Genomic DNA, 23,281 nt, shown 5'->3' with positions numbered 1-23,281 from the left:
CAGCCATAAAAAGGAACGAAATTGGGTCATTTGTAGAGATGTGGATGAATCTAGAGACTGTCATACAGAGTGAAGTCAGAAAGAGAAAAATGAATATCGTATGTTAACGTATATATGTGGAACCTAGAAAAATGGTACAGATGAGCCAGTTTGCAGGGCAGAAATTGAGACACAGATGTACAGAACAAACGTATGGTACCAAGGGGGGAAAAGCGGTGGGGGGGTGGTGGTGGTGGGATGAATCGGGACATTGGGATTGACATGTGTACACTAATATGTATAAAATGGATAACTAATAAGAACCTACTGTATAAAAAGATAAAATTCAAAAAAAGAAAACAGCAATACTTGATTACAAGCATCTTTACTTTCCTGGGTATACAGGCACCTAGGCCAACATTCTTCACCTGAATCAGTTAAGCCTTGTTAAAACTCTCAGGCTAAAACGTCAATTTCAACAGCGAAAAGTGAAATATTCTGTTATTTCCATACACCAAGTTTGCAGTGTCACAATTTTACCAGAGTCTACACAACTCTAATCCCATGCAACAAGCCCAGGGATGGCCTCCCTTTTCTATAACAGACTTCTGCATCAAGCCATCTATGCAAAGTGGAACTCCAAATCAATTCCAAAACAAGGGGGGAATTTTCAAAATGCATTTAGCATGAAGATGAGGTATTCGGTCTTCTCCAAAGCTAAACTGGGGCAGAAATGAGGCTAAAAGAGGAAATCAGAACTTTACATAGAAGAAACTACCTTATTTGTCTTCCTACAACAATCAAATTACCCAGCATCCTGCAAGTACTGCTTTAACAATTATGTTAGTATTATTTGGGTATTCTCAAAAGTCCATGGAAAACTCATAAACGCTCATTTTAAAGCAAAAAGAAACTTTCAAGTGCAGATGTAATTCTCTAGCTTCACGAAGCTCAGCTCCTCGAAAGATAAATGGACACAGCCATATCTCTGCTCCAAATCTCTCTCTGCCATCAATTTGCTAGATGCTTCATCAAATGCCAGCCTTGGCCGCTCTATGCCCGAATTGATTCCTTCATAAAGTAAATCATCCACAGACTCGGCACAGCGGTGGCAAGACTCTGGAGTCAGATTACCTGGGTTTGAACACGGGTTTCTCCACTTACTTCCCTGCCCCGTGCCTCAGTTTCCTCATCTGCACAACAGGAATAATAACAGTGCCATCTTCACAGGATTGCTGTGAGCAGTAAGTGATATAACACACATGAAGTGCTCAGAACGGGACCTGGCTCTTAATAAACTCTTAACAAGCTCTATTTATTGCTTCCCTAAAATGAGGGAAGAAATATAGAATTTAGGGGAAAAAACTATTTGAAAGTAAAGCATAAGCTTTCTTTTTACAAAACCAATTGAAATAGACTGCATCATATTGGATTACGAGTGCAGTGAATATAGTGGCATTAAGAATTCACGTACATCAGAGATGACAGTTCACAAACTCATGCCTGGTGACTTTGGCTTCCTTTTCCCTGAAGGAAAGAGTTACTGTAGGCAGTGCAGGCCCCTAAAATAAACACAATCCTTCCCTCTCTTCTGGAAGATTACACTATTTTAAAAAGTCATCAGTATAGATGCTCACTCTGCAGGATACAGTTTGAAAACTATGTAACTTTCTCACAGGATGGTTTATACAATAGAGAAATCCCCAGAAAACGATATGTGAGAATCAAATTTTTACAAAATGCACCAAATTTTAAATATTTTTAAAAAAATATTTATTTAGGCTGCGCCAGGTCTCAGTTGCAGCATGTGGGATCTTCAGTTGTGGCATGCAAACTCCTAGCTGCGGCGTGTATGTGGGATCTAGTTCCCTGACCAGGGATCGAACCCGGCCCCCTGCATTGGGATCACGGAGTCCCAGCTACTGGACCACCAGGGAAGTCCCTAAATATTTTTTATTAAAGTAATATATGCCCTTTGTAAAAAATTTAGAATACAGTTTACAGGAGATTAGCAGCCATCCATACTGCTCTCTGTTAAGATTTTACCAAGCAATCACTTTTTTCCCCCTTAGAAGTTTTTAATTGTCTAGACCAGGACATACTCCACATGCCATGGCACATCCTACTGTTCACTTAGCATAATTATATCATGAGCATTTTCCCTGAAACACTGGAAATTTTTCTAAATGTCATTTTGAATGACCACATAGTATTTGATCCGATTGATCACAATTTATTTAATCATTCCATAATGCGGAACGTGCAACTTCTTTTCAATTTTTTATAATCATAAATAATGTTTGAGGAAATGCCTATGCATTAATCTTTGTAGTTATGATTATTCCCTTAAGATAGATTCTTAGAGGTGAAAGTACTAGGTCATAAGCAAAGAATCATTTTAAGACGTATCAAACTGCTTTCTAGAAAAGTTGTATTAATTTACCCTTTGCTATGTGAAAGAATATCACATTTTTAAAACTTTCACTAAGCCAGGTCAATTTTTGGTATCTCAATGTTGTTTTAATTTGCATTTATTTTATTACTAATGAGGTTGAACAATTTTTGTTTGTTGGCCACTTGTGTTTCCCCTTTTGCAAAGTCTGTTCATTAACTTTGTCCCTTTATTTATTGGGACAAATAAATACTGCTTACATTAACAATTTGTATAAAAAATTATATATTAAGTATAGTAACATTTTGCTGTAATTTTTTACTTCCTCTGCAGATTGATTTTATTGATCAAATGTCCAGCTGTTTCCTGCCATACAGAGTTTAATTTTTATGTAGTCAAACCTGTCCCTATTTTCTCTTGCCATACCTTCCATTCTTTTTTTGTCTTTTCTTAATTGAAACATATTTGACACATAACATTGTATATGTTTAAGGTGTAGCCTTTCATTCTCTTAAGCTTAGAAATTTCTCCATCCATTGATTAATCATCTATACTTTTTCCTATTTTTAAAATTTTTTTCTTACATTTAATTCTCTTATCTATTTACTATTTATTTTAGTATATAGTATTTTAATTATGTCTTGAGGACAATAGTAACAGCAATTTAATGGAATGTTAAGATAAATATTAAGGCGATTAAGTTAACAGTCTTTTGTAAAATTAACAGTGTTTTCAAAAGAACAAATATTGTTATGAGGTACATAGAATAGGCAAATTCACAGAGACAGAAAGTTAGCAGCAGCTGGGGGAAAGAGGTAGTGACGAGCTACTATTTAATGGGTACAGGGTTTCAGTTTGGGAAGATGAGAAAGTTCTGGAGGTGGATGGTGGCCACGGTTGCACAACACCGTGAATGTACTTAATGCCAGCGGTCCCCAACCTTTTTGGCACTGGGGACCGGTTTTGTGGAAGACAATTTTTCCACGGACCGGCTGGGGGTGGGGCGTGGGGCAGGAGATGGTCTCAGGATGATTCAAGCACGTTACTTTTATTGTGCACTTTATTTCTATTATTATTACATTGTAATAGATAATTAAATAATTATACAGCTCACCATAATGCAGAATCAGTGGGAGCCCCGAGCTTGATTTCACTTGCCACTCACAGATAGGGTTTTTTTTTTTTTTTTTTTTTTTTTTTTTTTTTTTATGCGTTACGCGGGCCTCTCACTGTTGTGGCCTCTCCCGTTGCGGAGGACAGGCTCCGGACGCGCAGGCTCAGCGGCCATGGCTCACGGGCCCAGCCGCTCCGCGGCATGTGGGATCTTCCCGGACCGGGGCACGAACCCGTGTCCCCTGCATCGGCAGGCGGACTCTCAACCACTGCGCCACCAGGGAAGCCCACAGATAGGGTTTTGATATGAGTCTCCAATCAACTGATTTATCATGGTCTCTGTGCAATCAAACCTCTCTGCTAATGATGATCTGTATTTGCAGTCACTCCCCAGCACTGGCATCAGCTCCACCTCGGATCATCAGGCATTAGATTCTCATAAGCAGCGTGCAACCTAGATCCCTCGCGTGCGCAGTTCGCAGTAGGGTTCGCACTCCTATGGGAATCTAACGCCGTCACTGATTTGACAGGGGCGGAGCTCAGGCGGTAACGGGAGCGATGGGGAGCAGCTGTAAATACAGATGAAGCTTGGCTCGCTTGCCTGCCAAGCACCTCCTGCTGTGCGGCCTGGCTCCTAACAGGCCATGACCGGTACTGAATTATACACTTAAAATGATAAGTTTTATGTTATTTACATTTACCACAATAAAAATTAATCAACAGGGTTTTATTTAATCATTGTTTAAAGAGGCAGAAGTTCTGGTTAGTGAATCGTACCTCTAGCAGGAGTGATAGTCAAAATACTTCACACCTGGTGCTACCTAGTCCCTGACTGCTCATAATTAGAAGGCATGTTCAACCCATAAAAAAAGATATCCAACAGACCAAGAAGGACAATGGCCATAAACAACCAGGTAAGCCTTACTGGTAGGTAGCAGCTGAGTATCTGCCCTACTTCCAGGGATAATTATAACCAACTGTCAAGTACACTCACCCTTGGAAGTTTATAAGGCACACTAACAAATACCACCCAATTCTTCTTTTCTTCGGTCAGCCATGGCACCATCAGTTAATGGCCAGATATTACAATACAATTGAGTTGATTATAAATTCCTCTTCATAATAATGATACAGGGGCTTCCCTGGTGGCACAGTGGTTAAGAATCCGCCTGCCAAGGCAAGAGACACGGGTTCAATCCCTGGTCCGGGAAGATCCCACATGCCGCGGAGCAACTAAGCCCATGCGCCACAACTACTGAGCCTGCGCCCTAGAGCCCTCGAGTCACAACTACTGATCCTGTGCACTGCAACTACTGAAGCCCACAGGCCCAGAGCCTGTGCTCCTCAATAAGAGAAGCCACCGCAACAAGAAGCCCATGCACCAATGCCCGTGCAGCAATGAAGACCCAACACAGCCAAAAAATAATTAATTTTTAAAAAAATGATACAGTCGTATCTTCCAGAGAGCACATTCTGGCCGTACGAGCTCATCCCTGATCAATCATTTCTTCAGATGGGTTTGTTTGAAGGTTTTCTACACATGGATAACATCATCTATTAGGTGTTGACTTTACTACTTTCCATGTTGGGAGGAACTTCTTCTCAACTTTCTTCCCAAATTTTGGTGGCATCTTATCACAGGAAAAACCAGGATCACAAATAAACAAATGTTTATATTTATACATGTTTGGTACTTATTTTTTATAGCAAGACTAAGGCATCATGACACTAAGGGAAAATGGCCACTTCCTTCAAATCAAAGAACGCTTTACAGAGGTGCTGAAGTTTTAGTGACAAGAAAAGTAAGAGAATTATTTTGGGAAACTTACAGGAAAAGACATCCTATATACAAGAGGAAAATGGGTACTGGCGCAGGAATTAGGAACCTGTGTTTTCAAAATCGGCAGAGTTGCTTCTGGGGAAATGAGAGACTGTTTTCAGTGTAGCCAGGGTTCCTGTGACTGATTACAGGGTGTACTAATGGCAGCTGTGAGGTTGCTGACCTGCACCCTCCCATCTACAGAATCCAGACCACACAGTAACTCTGGGCTAAAGATCCAGTAGACAGCCTTACATGGAAAGTTAGCAAACAAACGGCTTGATTCTGATACCTAAAAGGAGGAGGGGTTTGTGGCAAGTGAGCCCTAGTGATCCGAGCAGCTGCCCACGAGCCCCTTCTGCGGAGCGGTCCTTACCCTGCCTTTCACTTTCCCTCAACACTCTTGCAAGTCTAGAGGAGATGATGCTCTTCCTGGCCCTCAAAGTTCTAACTTCTCGAGCATCACACAGGAGGGATAAGGTTTATTACCTTTAATTTAGGGACTCCTTCATAAAGAAAACCCTCAGCAGACATCTAGAACCCAAACACTGCCACAGCCTTAGGCCCACAAAGCCCCGAGGGCACAGCAAACACACTTTTAAAGACAGTCCAATTGTTGGTATCAAACCTGAGGTAAACATTGCTTCCTTGCAGCTTAACAATATAATAGAGTGAGATAAACTTTAAATTACGCTTAGCTGTCTGGATATGAAAGTGTTAAGAAGGTGTGCTTGGCCCAGGAAACATCATCACCTTTTGCTTTCTTAGAGCAAATGACATTAAAAAGAAAAGAACAACCATAGTTAACTTTCCAGAGCTGGAATAACGTAAGAGGAGACTTCTACAATCTATATTTTCCAGGAGATTTTTTCTCCGAGAAAAGAATCACCAGTGCAAGATAACAGTTCACTATTTTTTTTACTGTAGTAAAACATACATAAGATTTACTATATTAACCATTTGAAGTGTACAGTTCAGTGGCATTAAGTATATTCCCATGGTTGTGCTACCATCACAACCAGATATATTATTGTGATATATAATCGATTCACCCATCAGTGGATGCTTGGGTGGCTTCCATTTTTTGACTATTGTGAATAAAGCTGCTGTGATTGTGGCTGTGTGAATATATGCTTGAGCCCCTGTTTTCCATTCTTTGGGACATATAACCAGAAGTGTAATTGCTGGATCACATGGTAACTCCATGTTTAATTCTTGAGGAACCACCATACCATTTTCCATAGCAGCTGCACCGTATGACAAGGCAAAACAGTTCACAATTTTAAAGTTTAAACATTTTTGTTGGTGGAATTTACTTGGCAGCTAGTTTCTCAAAACCTATCTTGTTGGGATTTCCCTGGTGGTGCAGTGGTTAAGAATCCTCCTGCCGATGCAGGGGACACGGGTTCGAGCCCTGGTCCGGGAAGATCCCACATGCCGCGAAGCAACTAAGCCCGTGCGCCACAACTATTGAACTTGCACTCTAGAGCCTGCGAGCCACAACTGCTGAGCCCGCGCACCACAACTACTGAAGCCCGCGCGCCTAGAGCCTGTGCTCTGCAACAAGAGAAGCCACCGCAGTGAGAAGCCCGTGCACCGCGATGAAGAGTAGCCCCCGCTCACCGCAACTACAGAGAGCCCGCGCGCAGCAACAAAGACCCACGCAGCCAAAAATTTTTTTAAAAAAACAAACAAACCCTTCTTGCCACCAGTTTGCAAAGCATAATGGGAAAGTTAAAATGTCTCTCCTAAACTGAGCTATTAAATCAAACCAAGACATGACAGTATGAAAATGTGATCCTGGAACAAACAGAGACTCTCAGAGAGGGAGGTGGGTTTTGCTTGTTATTGCAGTGGTCTCACTTCCCACCCACTCGCCCACTAGCCACATCTATGTTCTACAGAGTCTTAAATCTGTGCCTTGATTCCTATTGCAATGTTGGCTATCCTCATTCAGATGATCATTCAAACTTGAATTTCTCCAAGATCTGAAAAGTAATCCTCAACCACAATTTTCATTATCTCACTCTTAAGCTCGAGAATATTAATTAATTCCACATCCTTTGCTTATTGGCAAAGATGGCCCTTAACCCACTTACCCTATCAGGTAACTAACGAACGCTCTAATAATTGTTTAATATTATCTAGTAAGCCACGAAAGCTGAGTCACCATTTCATCACCTCCCAACATCCCATTCCCACTCACAAAACTCAAATACCAAGAGCCTTCCGACCATATTCTCCTAAAGTACGAATGAATGTGTTCAGTATTTGGTCAAGACAGGAACCTGAATCATCGATTTTCCTGTTTGTCAGGCTGGTCAAAAGCAAGTGACCACAGAAACATTCCACTTCATTAGCCAAAGCACCAGTTATCCACAGGTCTTATCATCTTTTATTCTGGAGAAATAAATTATTAGAAAAGTGCTGGACCTTTTGTCCAGTACTATCATAGTTCTTTCGGTGATGATGGTAAGAATGATGTTATTTATTGAGTAGACACTTCCACTGCCACATTTGATTTTTGCCTAAAAGGTAACCAGGACATGTATTAAGACTCCCACTTTACAGAAGACCACATTGGAGGTAAGTCACTTACCACATGGCTCTCAGAGCAGAAAGTGGGACTAGAACCCCTCCCAGGGTGTTCTGACTCCTGACCTTGTGACCTCCCACTCTCAGCTCCTACTGCCTTTCAGGGTCACTCTCTAAAAACAACTCCTCTCAACCATAAAGTTAGTGAAATTTCTTTTACCTCAGAGACACAGTGAGGTCATCCCAGAGGATAACTTACCAAGGCTGTTTAGCTGGTTTCATTTGCACCCGAATAAAGAAGAAAATGAAGAAACTCAGTAAGGGGTCTAGTGGGATGACACTTACACTGAGGTTAGAGAAGCAGGGCCCTTTCTTTTTTTTTTTTTTGCAGTATGCGGGCCTCTCACCATTGTGACCTCTCCCGTTGCGGAACACAGGCTCCGGACGCACAGGCTCAGCGGCCATGGCTCACGGGCCCAGCCGCTCCGTGGCATGTGGGATCTTCCCGGACCAGGGCACGAACCCGTGTCCCCTGCATCGGCAGGCGGACTCTCAACCACTGCGCCACCAGGGAAGCCCCAGAGGGCCCATTCTTTACCAAAGGAGATTTCACACAGTTCTCAGGGGATCCGCATCTCCAGAACCCATCTCAGTCCATGCCTTATTGACAAGGGAGGGAATTCTGTCGTTGTTGCTATTATTTAGAAAACTAGCATACATGGGAGGGGAGGAGAAAATATAAATGCTAGAAATACAAGTAAACTGGTGGCAAATGGAATTCTTCATGTTGGTCATTAAGCTGCCAGATGACTGCCTATTCCTGTGACATAAGGAATGTGTTGCCCCTCAGGCTTTGCAGAGAGAAAAGAGAGACCAGAGTGTTGTTGACTGAGAACAAAGCTGACGTTCAGAGTAATGGGACGACCTAAGAAAGGATATTTAGAGTCACTTAGTCCCAGCACAACTTGTGTCTCTGGATATTGTCCAGACTCTCCCCTCCGCCTTTATACCATTCCTGAAGTCTGGAACCACAGGTCTTATTAAGTATCTCCACTGCCTTAGCACACAGCAGACTCTCAAAAATGTGGGTTGACTTGAATGTGAATTGGGATTGCATAATCCCAGAGAAGCAATATAAAAAAATATGGCTCTGAAAATTAACTGTGGATTCAAGTGTCTTGGATTCCAACCTAGAATCATACGGTGTCCCACTGTACTGGGATGTAAATACCCAGAGAAACGTTTTATTGCTCTGGACAGGCTTTTTCAGTGCAGACAAGGGACATGTTCAATAATACATCTCTACCTGCTGCAGCAGTAATAAACATCCATCAATCCTCTCAGGTTTAGGAGGAAGAAAACAAACAGCCATATTTGCTAAAAACTGTCCACCACGCACTTACACAGCCTCTGCTCCCTGGGAGATCAGGTGCAGGCGCACTTCCATACCTAATAAAAGAGGTCCTGAGAAGTCCATCCCAACTGCACCAAGGAGAAACTGCTCTCTAAAGATAAACCATGGATAAATCATTTTGTGATGAGAACTGATGCTCCGTATTTAAATTGTTACAGAAACTCAGAATTTTAAATAGTGGCCTTTTCTTATTTTCATGCAGGAGAGATGAATACATTCGATCTTCAATACTTTCCCCCAAGATTTTAAAATCAAATGGTGGCTGGAAGAACATTAAACGTGAACCAGCTTCCCCGGAGATGCACACAGGATGTACTTGTGTGTGCAGATGATTCAAGCGTGTGGACGAGATCAGCACCTACGGTCAACCCACAATCACTCTCCATGATCACTCGGTTCACTGTAGGACTAAGCTATTTCTGGCAATGTGCCCGAAGTGTTTTGAGACCTGGCCTGGAGCTCAAGTTACAGAGTATTAAAATTCATCTTGATAGGCTACCACTCAATTTGCCTTTTCGATTTATGCCACAAGAGGGAACATACTATGAGGTCACTGCATCTAGAGACTTCCATCTTGTGTCACTAGTCTTGGTTTTTGGTAAAAATATGGTCAGCATCTCACCTTCCCCCACATCTCCCCAAAGTCATATCTGATCCTTGGGGGACTCGGGAAGAAAACCAGAGCTGTGCTTAAGAAACCTCCTGAGCCTTTTGCAGGAGGGTGAGGGATAGGGTGTTTAAAAAAAACCCACTGAAAGCAAGAATGGAGAGACAGCTTTATCAAATAACTACATGACAGCACCCCAGCAAAAAACCTGATCACTGTCTGCCCTTCTGACAGCTCACTTGGCAGGCTGCCCTGGTACCACAATGACTTAGCTGTGCCATGCCACCAGGCCTCTCTCTGATGGCTCGTTTGCTTTGTCACCTCTGAGGTTGGTCAAGAGGTCAAGCTTTCTTGCGCTGAGTGCTAAGGTCCTGAAGTCCATCTCCCACCTCCAAGTTACTTGTGCGACCGTTCTCCCACCCCTCCAAAGACGTGTTAGAGACTTTGGCAGGGTCTCCACCCCCTGCCTGCTCGTATGCCAACTTTCACGTCACTCTCTGCAGTCCTGATTACCCAGCATGTGATGGCCACCATGCATGTTTTGTTAAAAAATGAGGAATGGAAAAGAAAATGTACAATGGTATTCTATATCAATGTTGCTGAAACTTCAATGAGTCTGGGAAATGTTTTTATTGCAGGAAAAGTGAATGGTCTTAATCCAAAATGGATCATATGGCTTCCCTGGTGGCACAGTGGTTAAGAATCCGCCTGCCAATGCAGGGGACACAGGTTCGAGCCCTGGTCTGGGAAGATCCCACATGCCGCAGAGCAACTAAGCCCATGCGCCACAAGTACTAAGCCTGCGCTCTAGAGCCCACGAGCCACAACTACTGAGCCCATGTGCTGCAACTACTGAAGCCCGGACGCCTAGAGCCCATGCTCCGCAACAAGAGAAGCCACCTCAGTGAGAAGCCTGTGCACCGCAATGAAGTGTAGCCCCTGCTCACCACAACTAGAGAAAGCCCGCACGCAGCAACGAAGACCCAACACAGGAAAAATAAATAAATTTTTTTTAAAAAAGGATCATAGACCTAAGTTGGAGCTAAAACTATAAACCTCTTGGAAGAACATTTAAAAATAAATCTTCATGATCTTGAGTTAGGCAATGATTTCTTTAGATATGACACTAAAAGCACAGCAATAAAAGAAAAATGAGTAAGTTGGACTTCATCAAAAATAAAACTTTTGTGCCTCAAATGACATCATCAAGAAAGTGAAAAGATTGGGAGGAAATACTGGCCAATTATATATCTGATAAGGGACTTATATCCAGAGTATATAAAGGACTCTTACAACTCAGTAGCAACAACAAAAAGCCCAATTAAAAGATAGACAAAAGATTTGATTAGACATTCCTCCAAAGAAAACATATGAATGGTCAATAAACACATGAAAAGACCCTCAACCTCATTAGTCATCAGTGAAATGCAAACCAAAGCCACAGTGTGATACCTCTTCATATCCACTAGAATAAAAAAGACAGACAATAACAACTATTGGAGAGGATGTGGAGAAAGGAACTTTTATCTACTGCTGGTGGGAATGTAAATGGTGGGAATGTAACATTTCTCAAAATGTTAAGCATAGAGTTGCCATAAGAACCAGTAATTCCACTCCTAGGTATCCACCCATGAGAAAAGAAAACCTATGTTCACAAAAAGGTTGGTACACAAATGTTCATAACATCATTTTTCCTAATAGTGAAAAACTGGAAATGACCCATATATCCATCAATTGATGAATGGACATAACATGTGCGTACCCACACAATGGAATGCTATCTGGCAATAAAGGTATGAAGTTCTGATCCATGCTACAACCTGGTGAACCTTGAAGACACGGTGCTAAGTGAGAGAAGTCAGTCACAAAAGACCATATATTGTATGGTTCCATGTATATGAAATGTCCAAAAAGTAGGTTAGCAGTATCCTATGGGTGAGGGAATGGAGAATGGGGGCTGATTGATAATAGACACATTTCCTTTGGGAGTAACAGAAATATTCTAAAATTTGATGGCTCCAAAATTCTGGAAATATACTAAACCCCACTGATTTGTACATTTAAAACAGGCGAGTTGTATGGCATGTAAATGGTATCTTAATAAAGCTATTTAAAAACAGAAAAGAACAATCTCACATTCCTACTTGTTCAACAGTCTGGCCTACACACAAACTGTCTGGCCTACAGAATCAGCATTAGCCAGTCCACGGTGGCCAGCGCACCCTCCTCTGCCATCCCCGCGTCTCAAGCCGAAACTAGGAAAATCTTGCCAGAGCAAATACACCTACCTGACAGCCTCATCTTTTCCCTAAAATCATAATTTCCCAAGAAAATCAATCCTAGAATCAAAAGAAGAGACCAAAGACGTAAAGTACTTTAAAACCTGTTGCTGGGTGTCACCATGCCTTATAAACAACCCACCTACACACACACACACACACACACACACACATACACACACACACACTCCCACAGTCTCAGAAAATTGCCAGGTGAAGCCATGATTATTTTTATCTGGATTATAATAAAATGAAAGAAATGTTCACCTTCTTGTTGCTTTTTTTTTGGCTGCGTTGGGCCTTCGTTGTTGTGCGCGGGCTTTCTCTAGTTGCGGAGAGCAGGGGCTACTCTTTGTTGTGGTGCGTGGACTTCTCATTGCGGTGGCTTCTCGTTACAGAGCATGGGCTCTAGGCGTGCGGGCTTCAGTAGTTGTGGCTCACGGGCTCTAGAGCGCAGGCTCAGTAGTTGTGGCACACGGGCCTAGTTGCTCCGTGGCATGTGGGATCTTGCCGGACCAGGGCTCGAACCCGTGTCCCCTGCATTGGCAGGCGGCTTCTTAACCACTGCGCCACCAGGGAAGCCTGCGACTTTTTTTTTGTTTTTTACTTTACTACTGCATGTTTCTCTCCTGAATTCTCCTGAGCTAATGTGATACAATCCTGAAAATTTACACCGTAATGAGATCAAGGGGGGTTGGCCAGAGCCTGTGCAGTAAATTGGCGTCCGTGCTAATCGATAACGTACTTTCAGATGAAAGGAGTCAGGCCCAATCCATCTCCACACCAAGGCTGCCGAGCACGAGCGCCGCCTTCTCAGGGTGAGCAGTAATTGGCGCTCTCACAAAGCCAGGGGCAATCATATCCAGGTGATCCATTAGCAGGAAACTACTATAAAAGCAGCAAGACAGGAGGGGGAAGATTCAGGGTAAAGAGGTTAAACAGCACAAGAGTGATTTAAAGGGAAAACAGGGTTTGAATTTGTGTGTGAAAGAGATAAAGAGAAGAAACTTTACTGTGGAAAGACGCTGAGAGCTCTGGCAAATTCCTCGCTGGCACAGTAATTGTTGTGACTCTCCGGCCTCTCCACATCGGACAGGCTGGGGTAGCCGAGGGGACGGCACATGGCCCCCACCCCATTTCCCCACAATAGAGAAAAGGATCTACGCACTGACTCCAGAGGACCCCGAGTGCTGCTCTGGTCGTGAGCAAGTGTGTGACTATTTCTGTGGGTTGGTTCTTTCTGCTTCCTTTCTCTTACTGTTTCCCTGGTAACCACTGGCCCATGAACTGTACACCTACCTCGGGCAGAAAAATGAACACAGTCCTCAGCACTGCATGAGCAGATCTGTACGTTTTAAAAAGTGACTACAAATCCCCTCTCTTAGCCACTCATCTCTACAGCCTCCAGCATCTGAAGCTGAATGCTCAAACCCAGGAGAGACACGAGTCCCTCCCACACTTAGAAATGAGGAGGACCTGACATCCACCAAATATTTCATAGGGAAACAGAAGTTCCAGTGAAACCAAATGTTTCAAAGGCAAAATATTCCTTTAAAATCTCACAACAGTCTCCTGCTGGGTGCACTGAGGTCTTGCATCCCTCCAATTCTTTTCCTTATTGCTGCCAGCGATTACGCCAGAGCACAGATCTGGTCCCCTGCTTAAAACGCAGAAGGAAATACAAATATCATGATATCACTTATATGTGGCATCTAAAAAAATGATACAAATGAACTTATTTACAAAACAGAAACAGATTCACAGACTTTGAAAACTTATGGTTACCGAAGGGGAAACGTAGGGGGGGTGGGATAAATTAGGAGTTTGGGATTAACATACATACACTATTATATATAAAATAGATAACCAACAAGGACCTACTGTATGGCACAGGGAACTCTTCTCAGTATTCTGTAATAACCTATACGGGAAAAGGATCTGAAAAAGAATGGCTGTATTTATAAATAGAACTGAATCATTTTGCTGTATACCTGAAACTAACACAACACTGTAAATCAACTATACTCCAATATAAAATTAAAAAATACTTAAATAAATAAAATGCCACAATAAAGAAAGTCCTCAAAAAAAAAAAAAAAAAAAATGCAGTCCGGGGCTTCCCTGGTGGCGCAGTGGTTGAGAGTCCGCCTGCCGATGCAGGGGACACGGGTTCGCGCCCCGGGCTGGGAAGATCCCACATGCCGCGGAGCATCTGGGCCCGTGAGCCATGGCCGCTGAGCCTGCGCGTCCGGAGCCTGTGCTCCGCAACGGGAGAGGCCACAGCAGTGAGAGGCCCGCGTACCGGGAAAAAAATAAATAAATAAATAATGCAGTCCGGTCCTCGGCCAGGCCCACAAGACCCTGCGCCTTTGCTCACCTCCGTCGCTCTGGCCACCACGCCTGCACACGTGACGCTCGCCCCCCCAACTCCACCCCGCCCCGCCCCGCCTCGCCCCGCCTCGCCTCGCCCCGCCTCCCCTCGCCTCGCCTCCGCTCCCACAGCTGCCACTCTCCGGAACGCCCTCCTCCCCGTCTGTTGTCAAGGCCAACACCTGCTTGTCCGTCAAGGCTCAGATGAGGGTCCACGCTGGTCCTCCTGGCGCTGCCTCAGCTGCTCCTCTCTACCCTCCACACCTGCCCCGCAGCCATCGTAACAGGCTGAAGGCTTGTTTATTTACACCCTTTTCTCCCCTACCAGTCGGTAAACCTCTTGAGGCCAAAGTCTGAATCTCATTTGTTTCTGAAGCTGTAAGGGCACACATTAGGAGCTTAGGAGATGTTTGAGGAATGAACATGTGAATAAGAGTTTTAATGAAGTCATTTGCGTCTCTCTCCTTAGAGCATTCTCTGGAGTGTTCCAAATGCTATTTAACTTCAAAATAATGTAGAGCAGGGAGTGGGAGATGGGGAGTTGTTTGATGGGTTCATCGTTTCAGTCCGGAAAGACGAGGAAGATCTGGAGAGGATGCTGGTGATTGTTGCACAACAGGTGAATACACTTAATGCCACTGAACTGCACACTTAAAAGTGGTTGAGACGGTAAATTTTATGTCATGTACATTTTACCACAATTTAAAAAGAGACAACTTAGGGACTTCCTTGGCGGTCCAGTGGTTAAGACTCCGTGCTCTCAATGCAGGGGGCACGGGTTTGATCCCTTGGGGAACTAAGATCCCCCATGCGCAGGGCACAGCCAAAGAAAGAAAAAACGACTTAGAATAAAGAGCACCAGGAGACTTCGGACTAAAGGGACAGCCCAAGATCCACTCACTAAAAGGACTAAGAGAAAAGCACTTGGACAGAAACCAAAGCTGTAAGGACAGTACTCCTCTTATTTTAAAATGCAGCCCCATAATCATGATAACAACTCCAGGGTCAAAGTAAGTATTTGTACCTGAAAGTTCCAAGCTCCTAATGAAATGCCCAGCACACAGTAGGTGCTCTAAATATTTCCTGAACGTTCTTAGAATCATTTGAATAAGTGGCTCAAGCCATCGTTCTGGTGCACGGTGGTGAGATTTGACCTCCAGGTGGGACTGCCCTCAGGGACGAAACAGTAGACGCTCAAGCAAGCACCTGGCTCCTTCAGCCCCTGCCAGAGCCAGCTCTCCCTGCTGCCTGCGCCCTCACCTTCGGGGGTCTCCCCGCTGAGTGGAAGCCACTCCAAGCCCACCCCTGGCCCAGCCCTTACTGTAACCCCTCTCCCCACACAAAAAACTGATTCCCCACTGCAAGTCTCTCCTTTTCTCAGCTAAGCGCACAGGATCTGAGGCCATTCAACTCGCAGGTTCTGGAGAGCGCCTGTCTCTGTCTCATTGAAGGGTTGCTGTGCTAATGAGAAACAGGCCCAGCCACTGCCTACATATCCATCACCAGAAGGCAAGGGGCGCGCGCACGCACACACACACACACACACACACACACACACACACACACACACATACTTGCGCCAAGGCAAGCAAATCAAAACCAATGGGCCATGAATCCTACCCCTTCGTGTAGCAGGGAGTGAGACAGCATTCACACAGAGGGCCCAGGAGGAGCCTGCCAGGCTGCCAGGCTGCCCCAGCTGCTCACAGGACGTTCATCAGTGTCAGCCATTTGCATTGTCATGTTAACAGCCCAGGTTCTTCATAAGCTTCACACCCCACAGTCCTCTCCCCTGAAAAAAGCCCTAAATAGGGTTACTTAGCACTACTCTTTTATTGAGATAGTGTTATCTTACAGGACCTTAGGGATCAATAAAGACTGCGTTATCTTTCTTTAAAAGATAGGGGGAGAGGCCACACCCCTGTGTGTCCATGCAAAAGTTACAGCAGAGCTCTCTGCGAAGCACCTATTCACCAAAGTCCCAGAGAGCGTTAAATGCTTCCGACTGCATTCTATTCAGAAGTAAACATTACCTACAAAAGTCACAGAGAGAATCATCTGAAATCCAGAGAGTCCAGAGGACTGTTGGCCCATCCTGTCAGCCATATTCGCTCCACCGCAGCTGAAGGTACAGTTAAAAGATGACTTGACATACCAGGTGTCCCTAAAGCCCTTATATCGAGCATGAAAGAGCTGAACTGGACCCCCATGCCTATCTGGTGTCTTTGGGGGCGGTAGCTAACATAGGACTTATTATACAACACCTGTCAGGAGTTTCCCCACCTTCTATGCCTTCAACTGCCAGGCTCACATCAAGAGTGTGCAGCTTAAGATACAAAGTACTATATATAAAATCGATAAACAACAAGGTCCTACTATAGCACAGGGAACTATATTCAGTAGCTTGTAATAAACCATAATGGAAAAGAATATAAAAAAGAATATATATATATATCTGAATCAGTTTTCTGTACACCAGAAACTAAGACAACTGTTGTCTAGTTTAATTTAATTGCAACTATACTGCAATTAAAATTTTTAAAAAGTGCACAGCTTAATCAAGGAAATTAACAGGGGTGGGTGCAGACTACACCAGGCCCAGAGTTTTTGGCTCCTGGAGACAGGCCCAACTACAGCAAACACATGGGGAAAGTTGGGAGGAGGATCCTGGATCCCAGCTGGGACACAGAAAGAGGAGACCAAATCTTATGATAGACCCAAAGGATGCATCTTTCCTGAACTTTCTGGTTCCTTTCCATAGAATATGATACTCTACTTACTAGCAAATTCTGGTATGACCTTCATAGATCTGAAACTACTTCTTCTCAAACAAATTTTTTTTCTTTTTTAAAAACAGTTATTTATTTATTTATTTGTTTGCACCAGGTCCTATTTGCGGCACACGGGATCTTCCTTGCGGTGTGTGGGATCCTCATTGCAGCATACAGGATCTTTAGTTGTGGCATGCAAAATCTTAGTTGCGGCATGTAGTTCCTTGACCAGGGATCAAACCCGGGTGCCCTGCATTGGGAGCGCAGAGTCTTAGCCACTGGACTAGCAGGGAAGTCCCCCAAACAAATATATATATATATATATATATATTTTTTTTTTTTTTTGCGGTACATGGGCCTCTCACTGTTGTGGCCTCTCCCATTGCGGAGCACAGGCTCCAGACGCGCAGGCTCAGCGGCCATGGCTCACGGGCCTAGCCGCTCTGTGGCATGTGGGATCTTCCCAGACCGGGGCACAAACCCGTGTCCCCTGCATCGGCAGGTGGACTCTCAACCACTGCGCCACCAGGGAAGCCCCAAACAAATATATTTTGAAAAAGAATGCCAATGTCTCACAGGGAATAAACACTGAGATCAAATTTCTCAGGATAAAATTTCACCACTTTAAAATCATGCTTACGGCTCTCCCTTTAACTCTAGACAGGAAGAGAAAGCAATCAGAAGTGGAACAAACAAAAAGAGGCTTTTGAGGAAACATTAATACAATAAATGAGATCTTTGAACTTGGATCATGGGCTCTTTGTTATTTTCAAATCATGGCTGGACTTTCTACACTTTGCCACAAAATTCTATTTTCTAATTCCTGTACCTTTTTTTAAAAAATAAATTTATTTATCTTATTTTTGGCTGCGTTGGGTCTTCGTTGCTGTGCGCGGGCTTTCTCTAGTTGCGGCGACCGGGAGCTACTCTTCGTTGCGGTGCGCAGGCTTCTCACTGCGGTGGCTTCTCTTGTTGCGGAGCACGGTCTCTAGGCACATGGCCTCAGTAGTTGTGACTCACGGGCTTTAGAGTGCAGGCTCAGTAGTTGTAGTACACAGGCTTAGTTGCTCTGCGTCATGTGGGATCTTCCCAGACAAGGGCTCAAACCCATGTCCCCTGCATTGGCAGGTGGATTCTTAACCACTGTGCCACCAGGGAAGCCCCATCCTGTACCTTTTTTTTCCCCAAATCTTTACTTGATGGAATCTCAAAGGATCTCAGCCGATGGAAACTTGCCCTTGGCTGGCATTCGTAAAGAGAATCACCTAGTACCTCAAAATAAAAAGGCAGCCCTGCCTCCTATTCACTTTCCCTCTTCCAAGTTCCCTGTTCTAGGCCTCTGTGTTCATGTCACCACCTCGGCTGAGTCATCCAACATAATCAAGCTCATAGCACAGGTGACCTACTAGCCACCCACAGTGAATGAGCCTGAACACTGCACCCTAAGACCTGGAAAGGAAATGAGTTTCAACCTTCTAAGACTCTTATTTCAGAAATGTTCTCGGAGCTAAACAATGTTAACTAAGATTTCATCCTTTCTCAAAACTGTAGAAGGGAAAGAAAACAAAAAAATGGGATCTGAACCTCAGTACTTTGTAATTCATATATATGTCCACTCTATACATTCACATGTATTATAGATTATAGCCATATGCAGCCTATATTCCAGGAATATAGAATTACATCATTGGCATTTTTATATTAACATTAACATAGGTGGTGCCTTTTACAAAAACATTTCTAGAAATTGAAGCTCCATTCCTGGATTTTCCCATACCTATTTCTAGCCACTGTCTAGTGTGTTATGTCACCCTATCCTGCTTCCTTTCTCTGCTGAAATGCACTGGAGTCTGGAGGCTGATTGGTTCCCAGCTGTAATCAAATATATAGCCTTTCACCTCTGGGTCACAATATTGGATCTGGGCCACATCAGCAGCATCTGAAAGCAGTTACTGTACCATCCATGGCCTTGCTTAAGACAAAAGCCACTGTTCTAGCTTTTCATTCTTGTGGGAAGCCTCAACCAGGAAAGGCAGCAAGGAATGAGCAACAGGCCCCCAAAAGAAACTCCCAATTAGCAAGAGTCCACGAGAATGGTTCGAAGGGCGCTTTGCAAGAAAAGCTTAGGTGCTTTACAGTCTGATGGCTGTGGCACCTCATCTGTGGCCAGAGTCATCAGGTATGTTATGCTATGGTACAATTCCCTTCCCTCAACCTGCAAAGTGTCAGACACCTGTAAAAAGGCAGGTATTTCAATAACCCCTGAAATTCCATCCACTCCAAGCAGCACTGCTCCAGAAACGGCAGGAGTCTTAGGCTGTGACCTGAGCTCGCTGGTGACATTGATCAAGGAGTCCAAGGCTAGAACAGCGACTGGCACAGAGCAGATGCTGTATAAACTGTTGTTGAATGGATGGGGAAAAAAAAGCTTCTTGGTCTCTCTTTTGCCTATTAAATGAATTTAAGACAGACTACCCTACATCCAGCAATGACATTCCTTAAAGGGAAGCTGTGAGATAGAAGGGGGAAAGTGGCAATGGCCCAGGACAGTAACCTGAAGAAAGCAACTATATACATATAAGGTTTTATTAACTCATCTGATCCTTAAAAGGTCCATTTGGTCTAACTCCAAAAAGGCAATACACACAAAATGTGTTAGCAAATTTGGAAAAGGGGTGCTACCATTGAACATACTGCTGTCAAGTACCCAAGAGCTAATAAGTCACTTTTTTTGGAGTTTACTGCAAAATGTACAATGCAGTTACAGTAACGTATTAGTAACTATTATTCAGGGAATCATTCAATGTGCTGCCCACAAAGATTTATTTGCCAGCTTAATGTGTTTACCCAGTGATGATAACTGCCCACGTAAAACTTTTCAAACGATTACAGGCACAAATAAAACAACTGCTTTGCGCTGGTTCCTGCAGAAGAGAGTAACGTGGGTCCTGCCCATGACACAGGCCCTCCCACATCAAATGCAGACAGAGGAGCTGTCAGGCTCCTGGCTGGCCACGGCCAGTCCCCTTCTCAGAAGGTAAGTGGAAGTAAGAGAAAAGAGAGAAAGGGTGAGGGGTATTCTTGCATCCCTCCTCAGGCCACTCAACCCGCCCTCTGCAATACCTTCCCCTCTCCCCCTGAGGGGCTCTAATAGGGCTCACAGGGAGGCAGCACTGCGAAGGGGGTAAGGAGGGGATGAGGACGGGACGCTGACCCAGATACCTAACCTCGCTGAGTTTTCTCATCTGTAAAAGTGGGGACAGTAATCGTACCCCAGTCCTGGGGTGGTTGTGAGGATCCAATGTGTTACTGCACGTAACGTGCTTAGAAGCCTCCAGTGGTTAGATCGACAAATGTTATCGTGTTTACCCTTCAGGAGCCCTTACTGGATGAAATCTCCCTGCTCAGGTAGTCCACAGGGATATCTCATCCCTCAAAACACTATTTTGTGACACAGTTCGTACTGCTATCTGTGTGTGTGTGTGTGTGTGTGTGTGTGTGTGGTACACAATGCATAAAATTGATCATTTTAAGCATTTTTCAGTGGCATCAAGTACATTTTCATGGTTGTGCAATCATCACCACCATCCACCTGTAGGACTTTTTCATCTTCCCAAATTGAAACTCCTTATTCATTAAGCAACAACTTTCCATTCTCCCCCTCCCCCAACCAGGCCCTGGCAACCACTGTCCTGTCTCTATGAACTTGACAACTCTAGGTATCTCATATAAGTGGAATTTGTCCTTTTGTGACCAGCTTACTTCACTTAGCATAACGTCCTCAAGGCTCATCCCTCTTGTAGCATGTGTCAGAATTTCCTTCCTTTTTCAGGCTGAATAATACTCCACGGTGTGGGGACTTCCCTGGTGGCGCAGTGGTTAAGAATCCCCTGCCGGTGCGGGGGACACAGGTTCAAGCCCTGGTCCAGGGAGATCCCACATGCCTGGGAGCAACTAAGGCCGTGCACCACAACTACTGAGCCTGCACTCTAGAGCCCGCAAGCCACAGCTACTGAGCCCACACGCCGTAACTACTGAAGCCCACGCGCCTAGAGCCTGAGCTCCACAACAAGAGAAGCCACTGCAATGAGAAGCCCACACACCCCAACGAAGAGTAGTCCCTGCTCGCCACAACTAGAGAAAGCCTGCACGCAGCAACAAAGACCCAATGCGGCCAAAATTAAATTAAAAAAAAATATATCTATATATATATATTCCACTGTGTGTCTATACCACATTTGTGTGTCTATTCATCCATTGATGGACACTTGGATCGCCACTGTGAATAATGCTGTAATGAACACGGGTGTTATACTGCTATCTTGATGTATTACCTGGTGTCATCACCTGTTAATACTGGTATATAAATCAAATGTTGTCATTTAACCTCTTACAAAGGCAATGTGGTTGGTTACCCTTTTTGGACACTATGTCTGGCAATACTGCATTTCTCAGGGGTCAGGCAGGCCCTCGAGGCTTATTCCTTCTTCATGAGATTCCCTGGAATGCCTCACCTTCTTCACCTTTCTTTCGCTCACCAATTCCTACTCAGCTTATTAGCCTCAACTCAGCTGTCACCTCTTCTAGGAAACGATCTCATTCCACGCCACATCCTGCCATGACACATCTTAAAGGGGTGCTGTGAAAAAGAAGTGGCAGGGCTTCCCTGGTGGCGCAATGGTTGAGAGTCCGCCTGCCGATGCAGGGGTCACGGGTTCATGCCCCGGTCTGGGAAGAGCCCACGTGCCACGGAGTGGCTGGGCCCGTGAGCCATGGCCGCTGAGCCTGCGCGTCCAGAGCCTGTGCTCAGCAACGGGAGAGGCCACAACAGTGAGAGGCCCACGTACCGCAAAAAAAAAAAAAGAAAAAGAAATGGCAACAGTCCAGCACAGTGCCCTGAAGCAGTGGAAGCTGCTCCCTGTCTGCCCCTAACTCCACACTCAGCACTTCGTTTCCATGCCCACCCTACCCACCAGGCTGTGAGAGACGCAAGGGCAGGACTGTGTCTTAATCATCTTTCTATCCTCAGCACTGAGTCCAGGACCATATACCTAATGGTAAAGGCCAAAGAAATGTTGGACAGGCAGATGAACGGATAGATGGATAGAGAGATGGATGATGAGAGAATGAAAAATGAATAAACCGAATGTTAATTTTGTGGAATCAATCCTGGAAAAGGAGGTCACCATCTAGATATGTAAGTTTTACTCTTCTCTTCTATAAGATGGCAGTTTGAATACTAACATTTAATGAGTGCCTACTATGTACCAAACAAAACATGCCAACAAAGCAATTTTTTTGATGGTTAATCTTAGTTTTCTATTTTTTAAATACATTGTTTATTGAAGTATAGTTGATGTACAATATTATATGTTACAGGTGTATAATATAGTGAGTCACAATTTTTAAAAGTTATACTCCATTTATAGTTATTATAAAATATTGGTTATATATTGTTGTACAATATATCCTTGTAGTTTGTTTTATACCTAATAATCTGTACCCCTTAATCCATTATTCCTATCCCTCTCCTTTCTGGTAACTACTAGTTTGTTCTCTGTATCTGTGAGTCTGCTTCTTTTTTGTTATATTCATTAGTTTGTTGTATTTTTTAGATTCCACATATAAGTGATATCATACAGTATTTGTCTTTACCTGTCTGACTTATTTCACTTAGCCTAATGCCCTCCAAATCCATCCATGTTGCTGCAAATGGCAAAATTTTATTCTGTTTTATGGCTGAGTAGTAGTCCATTGTGTGTGTGTGTGTGTGTATATATATATAGATATATACACACACACACACACACACACACATATATGTACCACATCTTCTTTACCCATTCATCTGCTGATGGACACTTAGGTTGCTTCCGTATCTTGGCTCTTGTAAATAATGCTGCTATGGACACCGGGGTGCATGTATCTTTTCAAATTAGTGATTCTGGTTTTTTTGGAATGTACCAGGAGAAGAACTGCTGAATCATATGATAGCTCTATTT

At 43.9% G+C, this 23,281-nt stretch overlaps 1 protein-coding gene across 1 annotated transcript in view; it reads right to left on the bottom strand.

Annotated features, from left to right (window-relative positions):
- Window positions 1-23,281, bottom strand: part of KIF26B (kinesin family member 26B) — a 494,415-nt gene that overhangs the window by 448,253 nt on the left and 22,881 nt on the right.

The sequence above is a fragment of the Phocoena sinus genome, chromosome 1 (assembly GCF_008692025.1).
Source record: "Phocoena sinus isolate mPhoSin1 chromosome 1, mPhoSin1.pri, whole genome shotgun sequence".
NCBI classification, from domain to species: domain Eukaryota; kingdom Metazoa; phylum Chordata; class Mammalia; order Artiodactyla; family Phocoenidae; genus Phocoena; species Phocoena sinus.
The sequence above is the reverse complement of the archived record's forward strand: the minus strand, read 5'-3'. Positions and strand labels throughout refer to the sequence as shown.